Consider the following 8,397-nt stretch of genomic DNA (forward strand, 5'->3'; position numbering starts at 1 on the left):
ATGTCAATTAATAAACACAGCTTTTTTGTCTGATCTTTTATAATAATATCCAGTTTATTAGCTTTTATAGTCTTGTCGGTCTGTACGGAGAAGTCCCAATAGAATCGACACATTTTCTCCCTCAGTCACAGCTTCAGGATGGTGTTTATACCATTTGTCAGCGGTTTATCATCATCATTATCATTATTATTATTATTATTATTATTATTATTATTATTGTCATTATTATCATGATTATTATTATTATTATTATTATTATTATTACTATTATTATTATTATCATTATTATTATTATTATTATTATTATTATTATTATTATTAAGGTGAGCTGACAGAATCATTTGTATGCTGGGAAAATGCCAAGCAACATTTCATCCGTCCTTACGTTCAGAATTCAAATTCCACCAAGATTGACTTTGCCTTTCGTCTTTTGGGGATCAATAGAATAAGTACCAGTTGAATACTGGGATGAATATAGTTGACTTACCAACTCACCTGAACTTGTGCCAATATTTGAAACCATTATTATTATTATTAGTATTATTATTATTATTATTTTTATTATTATTATTGTTGTTGTTGTTGTTGTTGTCGTCGTCGCTACCACTACCGCCGTTGTCATCATCATTATTATTATTAAACATTGCCAGATAAGACTGGAGCCTGGTGCAGCCTTCTGGCTTCCCAGATCCCCGGTCGAACCGTCCAACCCATGCTAGCATGGAGAACGGATGTTAAACGATGATGATGATGATGATGATGATTGTTCATATACTCTCAACAGATTAGACTGTTGGAAAGCAAAAAATCTTAACATCATGCTACAAGTAGCCTTAGATGCCAAGAACTCTCCTAAGTATCCTAGCTGTCCCTAATAACACTGTTTTCTGCAGCAGCTGCACTAAACTGGGTTTTATGCTTATTTCCTCTACCCATCTATTCAGATCTTTAGGGATAGTTCCCAATGCACCTATAACAACTGGGATATTATCCACACTTTTTATAGTCTCTGTAATTCAATAGCCAGGGCCTGGTACTTAGCTATTTTTCTATACTCCTCATATTAATGTTTACATCATTTGGGACTGTAAAGTCAATTATCTGGCACTTTCTATTCTCTTTATCTACTACTACCAAATCAGGCCTTCTAGTTTCTATTACTCTGTCAGTCTGAATGTTAAAGTCCCACAACATGTTATATTTCTTACTTTCTAGTACTTTACTAAGTTCATGTTCATACCATTTATCAGTATGTTCAAATCCTAGCTTTCTACATAGCTCCCAGTAGATTACTCTCCCTAGATTGTCATGTCTTTTCTTGCATTCTTTCTCTACCGGCATACTACATTCACTTACTGTGTGAGTAACACCTTCCACTTTTGATTTGCATAATCTACACTGGGAATCTACTTGGTTTTTGTCTATCTTGACATTTATCCAATTAGTCCTTAATGCTTGATCTTGTGCAGCTACAAACAAACTTTCTGTTTCCCTCTTCAGCTTCCCTTTCTGCAACCACACCTCGCTACTACTATTTCCAGCAATATTCTTATTCTTAGTCTTCTTATTCTTCTTCTTATTATTATTATTGTAAAAGTCAGGCTTATGATCTTTCAGAGAAATGAATGCCTTTCTCTTAGCAAGACATTCAGTTCTTTTATCTATATTAAACTTATTTGTGAGAGTTTTAACCTTCATGTTTATAGCATTGTAAGTATCAGCATTAGAATTCTGTGATTATTTATGTGATACATTATAGAGATTGTAACACTCGCCACGAGCACCTGACTACAAATGCCACCAACCGTCCTATGCATACAGCAACACACTGCTGGGCACTGTTCAAATGTATGGTTGAGCCTTAACTGACATAGTCATTTATAAGTATTTATATCATCAATATTTAATAAAGAATCTGTAAAAGAAGTGGAAATTTTTCATATAACACTCCTTTTCTTGTATCTTGGGCTGTAGTGTTCACGCTCTTTGTCTTTTGATTTTATCTATATATATGACAACAACGAAAAATATTTTCCATTAGCAGAAGTTAAACAATTGTATATCAGTGTCTATGTTTATTTTGGAAAAGAATAGTAAATGTAAAAAAAAAAAGCAATTTGGTAAAAATAAGACAAATTAAAATTTCACAATAGAAATTATATTTTAAAAAACTGTAAATCTCTAAAGAAGAAAACAAAGTCATGATCAGTAAAAACAGTCAAATCCATTTTATTCATCTTCAAATCCTGGGAGAACTTATTGCTGAATTCACCATCAAGCTCTAAATTATTATGGCAGAAACCATCATTACTGTCAATTCCATACAAGTTGTTTTCAGTGCCACCCAAAGCATTAGTGATAACACATTTTTTAAAAGACATAACTAGAACCTCAGTTATAATGTCAGACCAGGTTTTCAGTATCCATTCACACACTTTAAATATTGATAAGCATTTCATTCTTCCAGTTGGTAACAAGTCATGATGTCCCTCTGGCATCAATTTATTCTATTGCTCCCTCATGTAATTCTTAAAGGACTTATTAATGTTGACATCCAGTAGCTGTAACTGGGATGTCAGACCACCAGAAAGTACTGCCAGCTGTGTGTTTATCCTCTTTGCTAGCATTTTGATGTTTTCAGATTAGTGAACATTAAATTAATCCCATAGGAGCAGTGATATTTTTCATAGCAGGCCACCAAAATGCTTGGACCTCACTTTTTCTAACCATACATCTCCTTCATTCTTCTAACACATAGGTCAAACAATGACATGAATTCCATTTGGTAGTTTTGTTTGTTTTCCCATTGGCACAAGCTAAAACTGTTGTAGTGAGTCTTTTTAGTCTATTGGCTTTAACAGTCCCTGATTTCATTCATTTTAACATTTATACAAGAAAATTCTATACATTATTTACATTATTTACAATTCACGGATATTTGTCCTCATCTTGTTTGTTGTTAACATAACGTTTCGGCTGATATACCCTCCAGCCTTCATCAGGTGTCTTGAGGAAATTTCGAACCTGATGAAGGCTGGAGGGTATATCAGCCGAAACATTATGTTAACAACAAACAAGATGAGGACAAATATCCGTTGAATGTAAATAATGTACATAATGTACATAATTCCTCATCTCTTAAATATAGAACTGTAAGAAAATTCTGTGTTCTAAAATTAATAATGAATCTAAGGTGAATCTAATATTTTCTCTTCATATTCAGCTGGCATCTTCTGAGCTAACTTAATTGCTATTCTCAAACTTAAGCCATTTTGTTTCATGAGACAAAAATACCAACAAACAGTTCCTTTGAAATCATTCACTTCTGTATTAGCTGCCAATCTTATATATATATACATATGTACATATATGTGTGTGTATGCATATACATATATGCAAGCATGTATATATATATATGTCAACTTACATATATATGTGTACATATATATATGTACACATATATGTGTGTGTGTATGTGTGTGTGTGTGTGTGTGTGTGTGTGTGTGTGTGTGTGTGTGTGTGTGTACATGATAAGCTTCTTCAGTTTCCATCTCGTAAATCCTCTCACAAAGCTTCGGTTAACACAGCATTATAGTAGAAACTATCTATCTCGGATGTCACGCAGTTAGACTGAACTCAAAGCCATGGAGTTGGGAAACAAAAGTTTTTACCCCATCACCATATCTGCCCTTTCTCACGACCTTATAATGGACTGAATATCACACAATTGCATTTTCACTTCTAAGATATTGTCCATATTTAAGGAAACTTTATTTTCAATTCTAGATGACATTTCACTTCAGAAAATAAACCGAACAAACTATAATGTTTATGTATAAACACACACAGCCTTACATATACACTACACACAAAACTTACGTATACACCTCTTACTCACATATACATGTTACATATATTCTTCTAAAATTAATAATCACTTTATCCACCTCTAATCGGAGCCTTTCATTATGTGTAGTCCTTCAGGTACGTTCTTTTTTTTTGTCATCTTAAGGATCAGATATACTAAGAAATTCTACCTAACCACACAGCCATGCATCCTTGCACAGACACACACACACACACATATACATATACATATTCTTGTAAGTGTTTCATCAGGTGGCTGTGGTCATGTTGGAGCATCACCATGATTTTTCACTCTTTATTTTTGTACCCTCTCTACAATCCTTCCATGGTTCCTCTCCTCTGACTAATGCAATCCCATAAAAATTGTCGATGGCCCATCTGGTCTATGATGGAATTTGACACTGCTGCCCTCAACTGTGCTTCATGTCGAGCCATTGGTCCATCTGGTATTGTGGATAGGAGAATGTCCAGTTTCTTTTTGAAGACTTCCACATCTATATCGTGTAAGTTTCTCAATTGTTTTGGCAGAGCATTGAAAAGCTGTAGTCCTCTGAACCCTAGGCTATTGCAGTACCTGGTTCTTATATTATATGCATTGGACAGTACCTTTGGTACTATGCAGTGGCATCCAGTATGAACATTCATATAACACTTGATGCCAAAATTGGGTACTAGCCCTTTCAGCATTTTCCACATGTCTGCACTCTAGGGTGTAGAGTGGTCATTCTTTCAGCCTCTCCCTGTAGTCCATCTGTTGGACTGTAGCAATCTTTTTAGTGTAGTGATACTGGATTGCTTCAAGCTCAATTGCTAGCTTGACAGTGTGTGGTGACCACAGCTGAGAGCAATAGTCTAGGTGGCCGAGGGAAAAGGTCTTCCATAGAGTCAACATGACTTTCTGATCTCTTGTCTTGAATGTCCATATAATCCATCCCACCATTTGCCTGCAATTTGCTGCCAACTTGGTAATGTGCATGTTAAATGATGCATCATTACACATACTGATGCCCAGGTCTCTCACTGTTTGTGACTCTGGAATTGCAGCCCCTTCAGGTCCTATAAATGCCGGTTGTTGAGCATTTGTGATCTTATAGTGCAGTGCTTGAAATTTCTCAACATTAAATTGCAAATTGCTTTGCTCTGCCCACTTGTATGTTGCATTTAGGTCATTCTGCACATTTACAACATCATTCGGATACTTTATTGCCTGTGATAATTTTGTATCATCAGCATATCTAGTGACTGTGGCTGTCTAAGTGATTGTGGGCATGTCCAAGAGGGCTACTATAAACACTAATGGCCCTAAGACACTTCCCTGAGGGACAGCACTTGAAATATGTGTTATATATATTTTCAGGATTTAATAATTTTTTACATATATCAAATAATTATTTTACTATATATGTGTGTGCACATATATATATATGTACATACATATGTATGTATATATATATATATATATATATATATATATATATATATATATATATATGGCCTGCTCGCGTAGCCAGCGGGGTGGCGTCATTCGAAGGCTAAAACACTGTGAACGCATTGTGACCAGCGATGTGTAACAACATCTGATGGTCTGGTCGGTCACGTGATCACGTGATATATATATATATATATATATATATATATATATATATATATATATGTACATACATATGTATATATATATACACCACCCAGCGAACATCCAGCGAACATCCACCATGGGTCATCACATTTGCTTAAGGTAAAAATGAATTCCTCGCTCTTTCGGAAACATCAATCTTCTGTATTGACCGCTTTCCACCACTTTGATCTGTTTTTTGTATTGAATACGTATCGCCACCGTGGGCCACTGCATCGAACACTTTGAACATATACTTCAAACTATATATCAACTATACATGAACTATATATCAACTATACATGAACTCTAAGATGTCTGACTCCGTTGTGTATTATAAATGAATTTCTTGTGTTTGACGGCATGAGCTGTCTTTTTTTATATATAACTTTTTTTGATAAAGTTCATTTCAGGAACTGAAACATGTTATAATGTATATATATAAAAATTAAAAATTGTATAATACAGCAGCATTTTCGAACTTCATTTTTTACAAATATATATATATACATATACACACACATATATACATAAACACATACACACACACACACATACACACACATATATACAGTTTGTCCCAAAAGTCACTGATGGGTTTCAATTTTTAATAACTTCCTTAACTTTACAAATAAATGCATGAAATTTTGATACAATATAAAGGACATAAAGGAAATTAATGTGCATGAGTCAAATTTTGCAACACCACTACATCACATATGAAAAAGGACATCATTTAAATGGCACCCATTTTCGGCTTCACATGCCCGTGCTCTTTCCAAAGCATGCACCATAACACCCTCAAGAGTTTCAGACTCCACTTCTCTGGTTTCTCTAATGATGTTCTCCTTCAGTTGCACCAAAATCTCCAGTTTGTTAATGTAAACCCTCTCTTTCAGGTATCCTCACTAGAAAAGATCCAGGCTAGTCAAATCTGGGCAACATGAAGGCCAGTTGACATTACCATAGCGGATTATTCTCTCTCCTTAGCACTGCCATAGCAACTGCATTGTTTCTCTTGCAGTATGAGCAATTGCCCCATCTTGCTGGAACCATGTGTGAGGTCTACTCTGAATGGCCTTCATGTTCTCCAGACTTGACTAGCCCAGATTTTTTCTTGTGGAGATACCTGAAAGAGAAGGTTTATGTCAACAAACCAGAAACCCTGGTGCAACTGAAGGAGAATATCAATAGAGAAATTAGAGAAGTGGGGTCTGAAACTCTTCAGGGTTTTATGGTGAATATTTGGAAAGAGCACGGGCATGTGAAGCCGAAAATGGGTGCCATTTAATCGATGTCATTTTTCATATGTGATGTAGTGGTGTTGCAAAATTTGACCTGTGCATATTAATTTCCATTATGTCCTTTATATTGTATCAAAATTTCATGCATTTATTTGTAAAGTTAAGGAAGTTATTAAAAATTGAAACCTGTTAGTGACTTTTGGGACACCCTGTATAAATATATATATATAAATTATATTAAAGATAAAACCACTATTAGGCAAATCAAACAGTGAAAAACATAAACCAATACATAAAAATAAATATAATTAATATAATATACAAAATATATAAAATCTAAAATTTAAAATTTAAATTATTTGAATTTAAAATTTTTAATTTATATTTATAAATTTTTATATTTTATATTTTTATATATATATTTTAATTTTAAATTTATAAATTTTTAAACTTTTAAACTTTTTATTTTTTTATTTAAATATGTATAACTATCAAAAAGTATTCAAAAGTTTAATATAAGATAATAAGTAATTTAATTTAATTTAAGATAATAATAATAACTAATTTGGGCAGGCTTCACCTTTTGCTATTAAAAGGTTTTCCATCTAATATTTGCATTCTGTTGTACATTTATATATATCATATATATATATATATATATATATATTATATATATATATATATATATATATATATATATATATGCATGTATGTATATATATGTGTGTATTATATATTCAGACTTAGCTAATAAAAAATACAGGTGAACGGTATATTTTGTTTAAAATACTTATCTTATATTAAACTTTTTAATACTTTTTGATAGTTATATATATTTAAATTTTTTAAAAAATTAAAAGTTTTAAAATTTAAAAAAAAATATATATATAGAAATATAAAAATTTATAAATATAAATTAAAAATTTTAAATTTAAATAATTTAAATTTTAAATTTTATATTTTATATATTTTTTATATATTTTGTATATTATATTAATTATATTTATTTTTATGTATTGGTTTATGTTTTTCACTGTTTGATTTGCCTAATAGTGGTTTTATCTCTAATATAATTTATATTTATACTGTGAAATTTGATTTAATCTTAAATCTAATTTTTCCCTGTAAATTTTGATTTACTCCCTAATATTATTATTATATATATATATATATATATAAATCAGAAAAATAATTTGGGCAGGCTTCACCCTTTGCTATTAAAAAGTTTTTCATCTAATATTTATATTCTGTTGTACATTTGTATATATCATAGATATATATATATATGCATGTATGTATATATATATGTGTGTATTATATATTCAGACTTAGCTAATATATAATACAGGTGAACGGTATATTTTGTTTAAAATTATTAAATAAAGCATAAAATATTTATATTTTTATACACACTTATATATGTGCATATATTACAGGTCTTTTAATGTCAGGTAAAGGTGTTCTAGTAAAGTTTAAATACTTTATATTTATGGGTCAAAGATATTTGTGAAATAAAAAATTTGTTTCTTGTTTAATAGACTGTCTTTAAAACATGTATTAAATTTTATTTCGCAAATAAAAGATAACTATATGGAAACACGTTTTTAGTTAATTATTTTTACATGGTTAATTATTTTTACTTTACAGGTGCATAAATATCAAAGGAAGGTTAAC

The sequence above is a fragment of the Octopus sinensis genome, linkage group LG3 (assembly GCF_006345805.1).
Source record: "Octopus sinensis linkage group LG3, ASM634580v1, whole genome shotgun sequence".
In the NCBI taxonomy this organism is placed as follows: Eukaryota; Metazoa; Mollusca; class Cephalopoda; order Octopoda; family Octopodidae; genus Octopus; species Octopus sinensis.